A 16,095-nucleotide genomic window follows, 5' to 3' on the forward strand; every position below is an offset into this window, starting at 1 on the left:
TGTAATTGTCGTCATCGCTGCTGCTTTTGCCGTCCCCCTCCACACCACTTAACAATTCCCTAGTTATGCGCCTGCGCCGGCTCGCCGCCGTAATGATAGCCGACGGCCGGCTCTGATCTAAACAGAGCAGCCAGCCAGCCGGGAACACCGGTGCCAGTTTTGCGAGCCATCTTGAAGATTCGACTTTCCGTAAGAAACACTCAGTTGTTCTATCCAAGGAATAGATCTTTTCACACGGCCACGAACTCTTTCGCGAGAACGTGTATGAAGAGAATACATCCATTAATCCAGCCGCCTCAAATTAAACTTGTCAATGATTATCGCTATCCCAGTTGTGGGTAAGAAAACTAAGTCGAAAACAATTTGGCTATGGTCCTTGTTGTCAGCGTGTGAGTGAAACCACAGAGGAAGGCGTAACGTAATAGCATAAAAATACCGAATGAGTGTCTTCCTCACTTACATTCAGAATTTAATGTTGGAGTGGATAGTATTCATATGATCGAGGAGATGCACAACTTTTTTCTTGTGAGAAAAGACCATGACATTGTTGCTCGTACTATATTTAGGTAAAAACTTACGGTGCCAAAGAGAATGGAGCCCCATACTTGATGAAAAGCCTGCATAAGTAATCTGCGCTCGGCTGGTGGTAGAACTACTCTTTTAGCTGTCCGTATCGGTGTTCAGTTTGCAGAAAGCGAGTGGCCTTAAAGAACTCCTGAATAGTGTAATAATTTTAGGTACCCTGTGGGTCTGCTGAGGGTTGACTGTACTGCCCAAGAAAATCGTAGGAAAGAGGGAGAAAAATCGTCAGGGTCGGTCGAAGATCCCTCACCACTGCTGTAGCATTTACTGTCGAATACGACAGCACGAGAGATCGAGCCTCGACGCCAGGCCTCCTCCCACATACCTCTCGCGAAATGATGGCGACTACGACGACGAGAGGCTTAGCGATATTCGTTCCTCGCACGAACTACGCACAAAGAACATGAAAGGGAGGAAATCGTTAGTACGAGACGTACTGCCCGCCATTCAACGTAAGGTGGCTTGCGGATTATAGACTCAGACTGTAAACCATGTTGGCACCTGTTCCATCGCAACTACAACGTACACAAGAGCACAAACGCACACAAGAGCACACAAACTCTGATATGCAGTTGAATTAGGGAGGGCCACATAATAAACTGTAGTTGACTTACGAATGGCCACATAATAAATTGTATCACTTCCTTTCGGTTTGGCGACTGCAGCCGGACATCCTGTTAGACACACCACAAGTAGCACTGGCAACGGAGCGAATGCTTTAAGCCGAAGTTTCGCGCTGTTTCGGAGGCCATGAAGTGCTCCGGTTGAATAGCAAGCGCTGGAAGTCCAAATAAGGTGTGGCGCAAGCTGACTGATTTCGCATTTCGCCAGAAGTTTTTGATACATAGATACAAAAATTTTCAAAATTTATCGTATTCGTATTTGTTTCAGGGGAACTAGGAATAAAAAGAAGAAGAAAACATTTGTTAAAAATCTTGCTACTGCTGTCTTTTGAATGTATGGAAATAAAAAGTCCAAATTCATAATAATAAATTATGTGTAAAACTTCCTTTATGTTTAGTAGCTTTTGTTTTCTAAGGGGATGAACCTGTTATAAATGTATGAAAACGCTTAAAGTAACTAAAATATTGTTGATTTGCATGTGGAAAGCAATGAAAATAAATTAAGAGCAATGAAATACGTGATTTTCTATACGAAGAGAAAAAAAATGTTATGTTAACATAAAACATTCTACCAACATTAAACTAGCAGTTCAAATGTGTTCAAATGTGTGTGAAATCTTATGGGACTTAACTACTAAGGTTATCAGTCCCTAAGATTACACACTACTTAACCTAAATTATCCTAAAGACAAACACACACACCCATGCCCGAGGGAGGACTTGAACCTCCGCCGGGACCAGCCGCACAGTCCATGGCTGCTGTACACACCAGTACCTCTAACACCCAGTAGCACGTCCTCTTGCATTGATACATGCCTGTATACGTCGTGGCATACTATCCACAAGTTCATCAAGGCACTGTTTGTCCAGACTGTCCCACCCCTCAACGGCGATTCGGCGTCCAAACTGAGAATCCAATCGATGAACATAGCGGTTGCTGCCCATGATTTTTTTTCCGTTTGCCGTTCGACTGGCAACGGTTTTAAGACATCGCGTTTTTAAAAATTTTCCAATGATAAAATAAGCTTAATTATTCATGCACATTCGCAACTGCTTCAGATCAATACCGCAATTCCGTTCTTGAAAATGTTCTCCCTTAACACGAATGCCCATTAAACAGTAAGTTTTTATCGAGTAATCAGCGGCAAATAACTGTGTTTCATTGGCGTTGAAGACACTTTTCGCTTCTTGTTCAAGAATCAAAATCAACAGACACCGCAGCCTGTCGATAGTCACAGTGGATAAAACCTGATTAGCTTCCCGTACACACTTTTTACGCTGGGACGATCCTTTTCTTGAAATGACCAATCACCCTGGATTTGCAGAAAATTCACTATCTATTTGTTTTTCTCTTCAGTTCCTTCCAGCAATAACGCTACTGATAAGGGAACACTCCGCGACCTAGCTTGTTTGAATCAAAAAAGTAACGTAGTCTCTGCATCTTCGTGTTAGCCGTTCTCACACTTTTCTCTTTTGCTCGAGTGAACAATACCCGCCCGCTTTCGCGATTCAGGCAGGCGCACCATCCCCGGATCGAATACACCCGGCATATTAACGACGAGGGCCAGTGTGCTGGCCAGTCTGGATGTGTTTTTTAGGCGGTTTCCCACATCCGAGTTGGTGAATACCGATCTGGTGACCACACCCAACCTCAGTTACACGATTTGCAAACATTTGCAAAACGTTCGCACACATTTCACGTTGGTAACACTGCGCGCAACGAGCTGATGTACACTATTTCCGTCCCGGGGATAAAGATGTGGCGACAGGAAGGGCATGGGCCTACCGTCTAACTTTAACAATGCCAAATCTGATACTAACCTGCCGACTCCGTACAGGTATGGGATAAAGGGAGAACAAACTGAAGAATAAAGTATATGGTTAGCAACGACATATTATTTACTGATTTCGATTTTCGATCCTCGGTTTCTATCAGCTACTTTAAGCACCTCCATCTTCATTTTAAGCGAAATAGTGGTTTGTTTTCGTCCCGATTACTCTGTCATCGTGCTTCAAAAATACATTTACGCTAGTTATCTTTAAAAACAAAAGACACGAAAAGATTTAGACACAAAATTCACTGATTCCGATATACATTTCACTTATTTCGACACGCCAATCACCGAATTCGAAACGTTATTTTAGTATTTGATTTCATTATTTGGACAAAGACAGTAGTCGAACACAAGCGGTAAAATAGGAGCTTACTTTGTTACTCTAATGAAGAAAATGAACCAATAAATAAGGGTGGCGACTCAACTGCTAAAAGCAAGTGTTTTGTCCGTCCGCGAACCGAAGTCTTTTACTGTTAAATAACTTTTGTTTCATGCCAAACAAATAAAAATACACATTTATACTGTATTCTGTAAGAATCTGTATCATAGAATACACACTTAAGTGACATATTGCCTGATGGTTTTCGTTTCGGAATCTTAGACTTACTTTGTTTAATAGTTTTTCTGAAGTCTCAAAAGGACGAGTGGCTGGCATTGTGGCTTCCGCCCTCAGCAATGCGACGTGGATCTTAGACAATGACAGCCGGCCGTAGTGGCCGTGAGGTTCTAGGCGCTTCAATCTGGAACCGCGTGACCGCTACGGTCGCAGGTTCGAATCCTGCCTTGGGCATGGATATATGTGATGTCCTTAGGTTAGTTAGGTTTAAGTAGTTCTAAGTTCTAGGGGACTGATGACCACATATGTTAAGTCCATAGTGCTCAGAGCCATTTGAACGATTTTTAGACAATGACAATGCCAGCCACTAGCCACTCCTGCTGGCGAAACATCAGAAGAATCATTAAACAAAGTCGGCCTAAGATCCCGAGACGAAAATCAGCAGGCAATACGTCGGCAGATGGCCACGAAAGCTTCAACAATTTTGTAATGCATTTAAGTGTTAGGAAGTCTCTGATGATGTCTTAAGTGTGAGCCTGTACAGAAATCAAACGTGGATCAAATACAGTTGACACAAAAAAACAGTCCAAAGTTTTGAAATGTGATACTACAAAAGAAAGTTGAACATTAGACGGGTAGATCGAATAACTAATGATGAAGTACTGAATGGAACTGGCTAGGAAAGAAATTTGCGGCACAGCTTGACTAAAAGGCAAGACCCACTAATATGACAGATTCTGCGGCATCAAGGAAACGTCAACTCGTTAATGGGAGGAAGTTTAAGTATTGGGGGTAGGGTGAAGTCCCATATTTCGAGTGGTTGCCTAATTTCGAGTAGCTGCACATCTCCCTCGCTTTGTGCTGCACTCCGTAGCTCACTCTGAGAACCAGTAGCGAAGGTCAATCTGAATGCCACTGTTAAATTGATGCCGCTGCTGCTAGCGTTTCATTCTCCACAGCTATTTCTGCAATTTGGTCACGATAAACATATTCTCCAGTGCGCAGTTGAAAGTCTTTTTCTCAAGCCAGGTAAGACGTACTTTCAAAGAATTTCATATGAGTCAGCAGTTTGAAGCATGCTCTTTCTTACCTAGTTGATAAAACACGTCGTTCACAGTTCACTTACGGGTTAGATTGTGGCTAGAGAGAAGTAGGGATGGTCCCTACTAGCTGGTGGTAATAGGCTGCACTATTTCGCGTACCCGACATTTGGCGTTGGTTTATAGAAACAGAAGTTGCGAATTTTATTACAGATGCCACTTTTCCCGAATTTGAGAGACAAGGACAAAACCTAATCCAGGTGCTCCATTTGATGCATCTGAGGGACCATCATCTGGGGCTACGAAAAGGAAGCTCTTCATATGGAAGAACCAGACCGTCAGGAAGCAGCAGGATCATGGTGAGAAAGACTACGATTCAAGCTTTGACGAAACCGTGTTGAAAGACTCATCATTTGAATATGAAGAGGGCGAGGAGTGCAATTACTGCGACCTACTCAGGTCAGCCGATACCTCTAAAGAGGTGTTACAAGCTGTGTGAAGCTGTTGACGATGATATCTGGAAAGTTTTTAAACGTGACTTCTGTATCAGAAAGCACAAAGCCGGGTACTGTTTTGCTATGGCTGAAAAGTCTGCAGAGTAATCGACAGTCATGATGTACCCTATACTTTTGAAACAAACATTTGGCGCGAATAAGGCTATAACCGACAGTTATGCTGTACCCTTTACTTTTGAAACAAACATGTGGGCGCTGCTGCTACGGTCGCAGGTTCGAATCCTGCCTCGGGCATGGATGTGTGTGGTGTCCTTAGGTTATTTAGGTTTAATTAGTTCTAAGTCTAGGGGACTAATGACCTCAGATGTTAAGTCCCACAGTGCTTAGAGCCATTTGAACCATTTGAACAATTTTTCAACTTCCGTGGTGTCACGTGAGAGCTCATTGGAGCGCGAAGTGGAGGTCTGTTGTGTTATCTGATGAAAGCTGGTTCTGCCTCGGTGCCAGTGACGACCCTGTGTTGGTTAGGAGGCGGCCAGGTGAGACCTGCAAATCAACCAGTCTATGTGTCAGACACAGTGGACCTACACCTTGAATTATGGTATGGGGTGCGATTTCGTACGACAGCAGGAGCACTTTCGTGATTATCCCAAGCACCCTGAGTGCAAATTTATACGTCAATTTGGTGATTCGACCTACGGAGCTGCCACTCATTAACAGCGTTCCAGCACTCAAATAACTTCCGGGAATTCAGCCAGGTAACACTTTCAGCGACCGCCGATACTTCGGCGGGAGGACACCCCGCCATTTTCAAGGTAAACTGCAACGGATAGGCGGCCTATTTGCCCAAGAAATTCACAGTGCCGTAGACACTGGCGAGCAGATTGATGCCGTATTCCTGGACTTCAGGAAGGCATTTGATACGGTTCCGCACTTACGTTTAGTGAAAAAAATACGAGCTTACGGAATATCGGACCAGGTTTGTGATTGGATTCAGGATTTCCTAGAAGAAAGAACACAACATGTCATTCTTAACGGCTCAAAATCTGCAGATGTAGAGGTAAATTCGGGAGTACCGCAGGGAAGCGTGATAGGACCTTTATTGTTTACAATATACATAAATGACTTAGTTGACAACATCGGTAGCTCCGTGAGGCTATTTGCAGATGACACGGTAGTCTACAAGAAAGTAGCAACATCAGAAGACTCGTACGTACTCCAGGAGGACCTGCAGAGGATTAATGCATGGTGCGACAGCTGGCAGCTTTCCCTAAACGTAGATAAATGTAATATAATGCGCATACATAGGGGCAGAAATCCATTCCAGTACGATTATGCCATAGGTGGTAAATCATTGGAAGCGGTAACGACCGTAAAATACTTAGGAGTTACTATCCGGAGCGATCTGAAGTGGAATGATCACATAAAACAAATAGTGGGAAAAGCAGGCGCCAGGTTGAGATTCATAGGAAGAATTCTAAGAAAATGTGACTCATCGACGAAAGAAGTAGCTTACAAAACGCTTGTTCGTCCGATTCTTGAGTATTGCTCATCAGTATGGGACCCTTACCAGGTTGGATTAATAGAAGAGATAGACATGATCCAGCGAAAAGCAGCGCGATTCGTCATGGGGACATTTAGTCAGCGCGAGAGCGTTACGGAGATGCTGAACAAGCTCCAGTGGCGGACACTTCAAGAAAGGCGTTACGCAATACGGAGAGGTTTATTATCGAAATTACGAGGGAGCACATTCCGGGAAGAGATGGGCAACATATTACTACCGCCCACATATATCTCGCGTAATGATCACAACGAAAAGATCCGAGAAATTAGAGCAAATACGGAGACTTACAAGCAGTCGTTCTTCCCACGCACAATTCGTGAATGGAACAGGGAAGGGGGGATCAGATAGTGGTACAATAAGTACCCTCCGCCACACACCGTAAGGTGGCTCGCGGAGTATAGATGTAGATGTAGATGTAGATGCAAATTTAATACCTCGGTTCTCCGACAGAAGCAGGAAAGATAACACACACACACACACACACACACACACACACACACTGAACACTAGTGCCACCAAAGATGACCAAAGTCAGAGCTATGGATAGTGAGACTATGAATTCGCAGGTGAGGCAGCAAAACAAGGGAGAGAGCCGGATTCCAAACAGAGTTTTAACAGAAACCTCCATCCCTGTTAACGAGGTTGCTCGCGAATTTAATCTCAACTGCCTCCCTAATGACACTGTCCTAATAGCTGGACGTGCATGCCAATATCTCGGTGTTATTATATAACATGGGGTGACCAGTATCCAAGCAATGGCATATATTGGTCAAACTATCAGGACCGTGGAGGACAGATGTACTGAGCATAAACGGCACACACGATTACAGCAGCCAAGTAGATCTGCTATTGCCGAACATTGCTTGGATACTGGTCACCCCATGTTATATAATAACACCGAGATATTGGCATGCACGTCCAGCTATTGGGACAGTGTCATTAGGGAGGCAGTTGAGATTAAATTAGCGAGCAACCTCGTAACAGGGATGGAGGTTTCTGTTTAAACTCTGTTTGGAATCCGGCTCTCTCCCTTGTCAAAAAACAGAGGAACAGAGTCAATGCTGCCTCACCTGCGAATTCATAGTCTCACTATCGATAGCTCTGACTTTGGTCATCTTTGGTGGCACTAGTGTTCAGTGTGTGTGTGTTATCTTTCCTGCTTCTGTCGGAGAACCGAGGTATTAAATTTGCATGAACGCCGCCTGTCCGTTGCAGTTTACCTTGAAAATGGCGGGGTGTCCTCCCGCCGAAATATCGGCGGTCGCTGAAAGTGTTACCTGGTTGAATTCCCGGAAGTTATTTGAGAGTTGTATACGCCAGGTGAAACTCAGGTCTCACAGCATTCCAACAGGATAACAACAGCATTCCAATAGGATAACACACGCCTACATACTGCCTTTGTGACGCAACACGTTCTACAGCGCCGATATGTTGCCTTCGCATGTTCGATCACCATATCTTGTCTCCAATCGAGGACATAAGCGACATCATCGGATGACAATTCCAGCGTCATCCGCAAACAGCATTAACCGTCCCTGTGCTGACCGACCAACTGTAAGAGGACTGGAACTTCATCCCACAAACTAACATCCCACACGTGTACAACACAACGCACGCGCGTTTGCAAGCTTGCATTCAACATTTGCAATGGATAATCTTGCGCTTATATTAAGCTGTAATCTTCCAATGTTAATCACTTAAATGTGTTACCTAGAGAAACGTTTTCCCCAAATTTCATTACTCTAAATTACTTTGTTGCGACTTTTTTCCTTCACTGTAGTATAGCACATTCTCCGTAATTTAAAGACTGATAATGAAGTGATAATTTAAAATTTAAAAACGGTGCCCGATATTAGGGCTTTTTCCCTTACAAACTGTAGACGGAGACCGAGGCTTGTCTACAGTGACAGGTAGTTATGGATGCATGTTACAGCAGTTATGAAGAAATTAATAGGCTTGCACTAGACGATTCTCATGGGGAGCTGCATCACACCAGTCTTCGGACTGAAGACTAGAGCACAGTAGATATTTCGAAAATCCACAGCATGTCAGCTCGCTACGTTTGACTGGCGTTACAAGAATGTCTATAGGTGCGCTTAACAAGTCGCTGATTTGGAGCGCAAGCATTCGCGCTCACGCTCTTGCTTGTTAGCAGGGCAGTTGCGGCGTGGTGGTGGGGAGTGACAGCAACGCGCCGCATCGCGTGGTCGCGACAACACGAGGGAAGCGGCCACAAGGAAAGACGCGTGGGTCAGTTTGGACAGCGATGCAATCTAACAGCATGGCCAGGGGGCATTGGCTAAATGGTTCAAATGGCTCTGAGCACTATGGGACTTTACAGCTGTGGTCATCAGTCCCCTAGAACTTAGAACTACTTAAACCTAACTAACCTAAGGACATCACACACATCCATGCTCGAGGCAGGATTCGAACCTGCGACCGTAGCAGTCGCGCGGCTCCGGACTGAGCGCCTAGAACCGCGGGACCACCCCGGCCGCCCCAGGGGGCATTGTCTAACGCCGACAATGTCTTCACATGTCAGTCCCTAGATCGAGGAATGTTATATTTCCACGCAAAAAGATTGGTTCATAAAATATGTAGTGTACTTTCCGAATGTCAGCTTACACAAGCACTATGTCTCCAACATTTTAAAGAATAAGCACACGGAAACTGTGAAGGAACCTGAGAGTGTATCAGAGGTTTTAAAACTTAAAAGATAGGTCTCTGAAGAGGAAAAAGAAGTGGAAGAAAAATCAGTGTGGTGTGCTGTTCGATTGAACTACACATTATCTTACTTTTAGCAAAGTGCTTTCACGGGCAATGATTACATAAAAGCGTATTTGGTAACTGTAGCTGAATAATTACGTCCCATATATATGTGTGTGAAATCTTATGGGACTAAACTGCTAAGGTCATCAGTCCTTAAGCTTACATACTACTTAACCTAAATTATCCTAAGGACAAACACACACACCCATGCCCGAGGGAGAACTCGGACCTCCGCCGGGATCAGCCGCACAGTCCATGACTGCAACGCCTGAGACCGCTCGGCTAATCCCACGCGGCCCCACACAGTTCTTGGCACACGTCGTTCAGAGCGAGCTTGCAAAATTTTTGTAAAGAGTTTGTTGCATAGTTTTCAGCACCGTACAGAAGTGCACATATCGCATGCACACAACTGGATGTGGTATTTTTAGAATCGTTGAAGAAAGTGTAGAAAAGGGAGATTCGTCGTGGAATTTTTTTATGTGTCTACAAATGGAGCGCCAGTTGTGTTGGAGGGGGAAAAAATCTGGGTTCGTAGCGGAACTGGGCATGAAAACAAAAAGTTTTCAGTACACAAATCGCACTAATCTGCAACTTTAAGTAATTGACCTGTTATACGACATGAAACATAAAGACGGTGTAACTCCTACCAGCATTTCCTTCAGGATCTATTTCATCGTTTAGACAAGTCTCCACTCTGTTCCCTGAGATGGAGGGAATACAGCAGCCGCTGCTCGCAGGCCTGCGCTCACGGTCTACTCGCGGAGCACCTTTACTGCGGAGTCCTGGTGTACAGCGCCCAAATCGTGAGACCACTTTGTCCGGGCACGGTATGAACGGGCACAGTTGCCAAAAGCGAAGAAGCGGCGGAGTCCCAGTGGCGGCCGGTCCAGTTTTGGGGACGGGCCGAGGGCGCGACAGCGTGATTACATCGGGAGTTATTAGGCGCCGCTGCGGGGGCCGGGACCGGCCATTAATAACGCGCCTGGCAGCAACACGTGTAGCGGCGCGTCGCCGCTAATTGCGCGTCCTCCGCCCGCCTCAAGCGGTGGCCGGGCCGTGGCCACCAGCACGCCTTACGCCTAGCCCGGACGCCAACACCGCGCCCTTACACCTAGGCGTCACCTTCTACGGTCTACGGCTAGGTGTGCACTGTGGGAGCATTAGAACGCGGTGTTTGAGACCACACGAACTGTTGTAACGAAACCCGTGCACATTCCACCAACAGCAGCAGTACGGCACCGATCAATAGCCCTATCCACTGAGGTGACAAAAGTCATGGGACAGAGATATGCACATACACAGATGGCGATGCTATCGCATAATAAGGTATAGAAGGTCAGTGGACTGGCGGAGCGCCGGCCGCGGTGGCCGAGCGTTTCTAGGCGCCCAGTCCGGAACCGCGCGACTGCTACGGTCGCAGGTTCGAATCCTGCCTCGGGCATGGATGTGTGTGATGTCCTTAGGTTAGTTAGGTTTAAGTAGTTATAAGTTCTAGGGGACTGAAGACCTCAGAAGCTAAGTCCCATAGTGCTCCGAGCCATTTGAACCATTTTGAACTGGCGGAGCTATCATTTGTACTCAGGCGATTCACACAAAAGGTTTCAGACGTGACTGTGGCCGCACGACGGGGACTAACAGAGTTTGAAAGTGGAATGGTAGTTGAAGCTAGACGCACAGGACATTCCCTTCCGGAAATCATTAGGCAATTCAATATTCCGAGATCCGCAGCGTCAATAATATGCCGATAATACCAAACATCAGGCATTACCTCTTACCACGGACATTGCAGTGGCCGACGGCCTTCACTTAACGACCGAGAGCAGCGGCGTTTGCCCGGAGTTCTCTGTGAGTGTTAACGGACTAGCAACATTGCGTGAAATAACAGGAATGAATGTGACACGTACAACGTATGTATCCGTTAGGACACCGAGAGGGAATTTGCCGTTAAAGGGCTACTGCAGCAGACGACCGACGCGACTGCCTTTGACTACACGACATCGCCTGCAGAGCTCCTCCTGGGCTCGTGACCATATCGGTCGGACCCTAGAGGACTGGTAAACCGTGGCCTCGTCAAAAGAGTCCCGTTTTCAGTTGGTAATAGCTTATGGTAGGGTTCGAGTGTGGCGCAGACACCACGAAGCAAGGCGCCCAAGTTGTCGACAAGGCACTGCGCAAGCTTCTGGTGGCTCCACAATGGTGTGGGCTGTGTTTACGTAGAACAAACTGAGTTTTCTGCTCCAACCGAACAGATCATTGATTAAAAATGGTTACGTTCGGCTACCTGGAGACCATTTGCAGCCATTCATGGACTTCACGTTCCCAAACAACGATGGAATTTTTATGGATGAGAATGTGCCATGTCATCGGGCCACAACAGTTCGCGATTGGATTCAAGAATATTCTAGACAATACCAGCGAATGATTTGTCCACCCAGATAGGCCGGCATGAATCCCATCGAACATTTATAGGACATAACCGACAGGTCATTTCGTGAACAAAATCCTGCACCGGCAATTCTTCCGCAATTATGGACATCTACAGACGCAACATGGCTCAGTATTTCTGCAGGAGACTCCCAACGACTTGTTCAGTCCATGCCACGTCGAGATGCTGCACTACGCCGGATAAAAGGAGGTTCGATACGATATTAGGAGGTATCCCGACATGAATTATTGTTTTCTCCAGCTGAATTTATTGTGGTTGACGCAAATAAATAGATGAAATCAGTCTTCCTATATTTCCGAAAGCCGTTTGGCACCGTACCATATCGCCGACAACTAATCAAGACACGATCATGCGGAGCAGATTTGCGAATATTGATTGTCTCCGTTAATATTTGCTAATACAACCCAACAAGTTATACTGGGCAGCTAGTGTCCTGCAGAAACCAAAGTAACATCGGGTGTGTCCCAAGCATCTCAAATGCTTTCAAAACCATCTATCAGACCAGATCAGACGCACTATTAGATTGTTCGCTGACGATGCTGTTGTCTACAGTAAGTATCGTTGTTGGACGATCGTCGAGAATCGTACTAACACTTGAAGATAATGCCTATAAAAACGAGAAAGAACGGTATAGTACCTGATTACAGGTTTAGTTGTGAACAATTATAGCACATCAGATTGTGCAAGTATTTAAGGGCAATACTAAAAAGCGATATGAAATGGGACTACGGCGTAAAATTAGTTTTATGAAAGGCAAATGCACAACCTGAACAGGAAATGTTACACAAGATGTTAGTGCAAACACCTCTGGAGGTATTGTTCCAGCGTTTGGATATCTTATCAAGTAGGCTAGACGAAGAAGTCGAATGAATTCAGAGACGCGCTACTAGGATTGTAACATGGCCATTATGATGTTGCTCGGGGATCTTAAGAGAGAATGTCCGAAAAAAGATGACTTAGTTCTCGGGAAGCAGCAGTTGGCTAAATTTACAGGAGCTGTATTCGAAACTGACACTGCGAACAGCATGCTGCCAGCAACTTCTATCTGCCGTAGGGATAACGTCAATAAGATAACAGAGATTAGGGCATGTACAAAGGGCATGCACACAATCGTTCCCCTCGCTAAATACGCGAATGGAATAGGAAAGAAAATCCGTAACGTTGGTACGATACCATCTCCGCCATTTGTATGTGACAGTGGATTGCGGAGTACTTACGTAAATGCAATGTGTAAGTATAATGCACATTTTGAAAAATAACAATATAAAATACGTTTCTTGCTGTCTTGCCACAATACAGTTCTAATTCTTTTTCCGTTTCCCGTTTGGACAACAACCCGTAATTGTGGATCATACTATGAAGACGTACTCGCGGATACATAGGCCTGCTCGTTCAGAGCTTCGAACGTTTTTGTACGCCGGTAAAAGGAAGAACCCATAGTTATGGGGATATTCCAGAGACAGTTGATAAACGATAACACAAAAATTTTCGACCCTACAGAAATCTTTCGAAGACCAAATCAAGCAGATTACTTTCCACTGCAAGTAGTCCTGCTTTGATTGCTGCCCACACCGCGCATAATACATTCTTAGATGTCAAAAAGAGGCAACAGATGCGACAACTGTGACACACATTACGCCAGCTCAAACTCTGAGAGAGCTTCGCTTTGCAGTAAAGCGGACGTCGCGGGTCTGGCAAGGGTACAGATTATATATTGCAGTCACACTCATAAAATTACGAGCGAAATGGTCCGACATTTGTTTGTGTCAAGCTACACAAGATGACGAGTGAAACCTAGCTTTAGCAATGGCACCGCACTAGCCGTATGCCCATAAAATTGCTTAAGTGATAAAAAACCACATTACAAAATTCTAGAAAAGGTTAACTGGGGTCCCTCTCTATGTTCCTAACTTTGCGTTGTTGAGCCCGAAAATATACCGTGACTGCCTTATGACATTATCCCTTGGCGGTAATTGCTGCTGCGAAATGTCGCTGATAGTGGCGTTACTGAACAGGAGAGCTCTGTAGCGTATCGCAACAGCAGCTGATGAAATTCCACGTGTATGGAAGACTAGACTTGACATGAGTGTGCTTTCACTGTTCTCTTTTTCCTGTGACGTTCGGCGACGCAGTCTTCTGTCCGCAACTGTACACGTCCGACGCGCGAGCAACGTGCGCACTCTTTCCACATACACACAAACACACACAAACGCAAAAAAAAAACCACAGCGGCAAAATATTTTCATTTCGGGAATTCTGTAGATTTAAAACTCGTACGAGGAGGGCACCAGAACCATATGTTTACGGCTGGAAACGTTAAAAAATACCGCTGTCCACATAAAAGGATCGGCGAGGCGCCTAACGCACTTGTGCTCCTTCCTTTTTCATCGTGAAGGCCTGCGCCGTCAGATTTACGGGGGAACGTGAGTTACGGCGCAGCGCGCATCGCTAGCCACGCCGCGCCGCGCCGGGCGAGGCTACCCAGGCAGCGTCCGCGGTCGCTGATAGCGCGGCCCCGCGGCCAGTCGCGGAATTACCCAATTAAAAAAGTTAATCACGGCGCGGGCGCTGCGTGCTGATTAGCTGTGTATCGGGCCGCATTATATCAAACGGACGCAGTCATTTTCGCCCGCGACGCCGGCCGCCGGTAGCGCGTAGCGGCTATCCCTCTCCAAACCCCCCCCCCCCCCTCCAAACCGGGTCCCTATTACCGGCCGGATGTGAGGCTGGTGACATTCCGGCGGCGCCCTCGCCCCGGGAGGATTTTTTAATTAAAAAGGGAAGCTTTGCCTGTGGCCGGCGAAACGCGACCGAAATCCCCAATGGATATGAGCCGCGGTGGCGGTGGCGGCTAGGGGGCTGCTGAGTGAATGGTGTTCATTAGCAGGAAGTCCGCCGGCCGGCTGCCACTTGCCTCCGACCAAACTAATTTCTCGCAGTTGAACCTGCGGCGAATATTAATGGCTGCGGCGCGGAAACTGCGCTACTCTGAGCTGTCTGTATTCCGGGCGCGAGCCGCGCCGCTCAACAGTTCAGTCAGACCGTCGCAGTTTTTTTCTTCTTCTCACTATTCCCCTTCTTTGGCCGTTCATACTTCCTTGCAACGCGTGCCCAATGCGAGGACGAATACACTGTCGAACACAATAATATTACCTGCTAGGTGACAAGTCCACAGTGTAGCCTCCCTAGTCTCGGTCCCTCTCACGGTAAAGGTCAGGGATTGCAGTTCCAACGGCGAGTATGCATTTTCCATTTTACATGTATCCATAGTACGTAACCAATATGGCGAGTAACAGACAGAATAGGGAGACTTATAACGTACAGTGACGAAATGGAAAGTGATACTCCACGAACACCGACCGAAAGCTATCAAACTGATAGTCCAGTATTTCCATGCTTGTGCGATATACTGATTAAAGTTTTATCCTTATGCGAACTTATTTTCAGTACAGAAAAAAAAACATTGCTACATGCGAAGAATGCTGTTCAGTACGATGGCTACCGGGTATGTCTACCGTTTTCAGATGAAGATCGAAGCACAGCATGCTCCATCTTTCATCAGTTTCTCCGGAATCAGTGTCCGTATAGAACAGTTGTTACTGAAACATGAAGCGTATAATAAAGCATGAAGGTACTAGTGGTTGATAATAAGTCTACAGGTGTGTGTGTATGTGTGTGTGTGTGTGTGGGGGGGGGGGGGGGCCTTGTACGAACAACGTTGATCTGGCAAAAAGCTCCGTAGTCGAAACGCAAATTAAAGTAAAATGCCAAGGGTCACTTGACGTATGTGTGAAGTAGGCATGTATTACATGCGCAATATAACGTGACACTTCGGCCAGAGCTGCCGAGAGCGGAAGAATCGGTACAATTCAGGGAATATTGCCTGGTTTCTCCGTCGTGCCAATTTTAGTTAGCAAACAATGCTGTTCGAGTCTCACTGAAAGGGAGTCTTTTGCAATTTGCAGCAACAACGTTACATTTCTGAGATTAACAATCGTTAGCTTCGTGTACACTTCTACTTTCGTAGAAATACGGGTGTATCTTCGTTTTATATGCTGCCCACCCTGGAAGAAAAGTGAATGTGTGACACAGGGATCGTCCACTACTGCTCACAGCATCACCTGCGTGAAGTGTAAAAATACATTTTGCGAAAATCACTGTGACTACCTGGCTTGTGACATAATTCGTAAGGAAAAGAATTCATGCGTGTTGTAATGAGAGAAGA

The 16,095-nt window shown here is 45.9% G+C and overlaps 1 protein-coding gene across 1 annotated transcript in view; it reads right to left on the minus strand.

Moving 5' to 3' along the window:
• LOC126458457 (mannose-P-dolichol utilization defect 1 protein homolog) overlaps nucleotides 1-16,095 on the minus strand; it is a 399,899-nt gene that overhangs the window by 187,871 nt on the left and 195,933 nt on the right. The window lies entirely within an intron of this gene.

The sequence above is a fragment of the Schistocerca serialis genome, chromosome 2, assembly GCF_023864345.2.
Source record: "Schistocerca serialis cubense isolate TAMUIC-IGC-003099 chromosome 2, iqSchSeri2.2, whole genome shotgun sequence".
Taxonomy (NCBI): Eukaryota; Metazoa; Arthropoda; class Insecta; order Orthoptera; family Acrididae; genus Schistocerca; species Schistocerca serialis.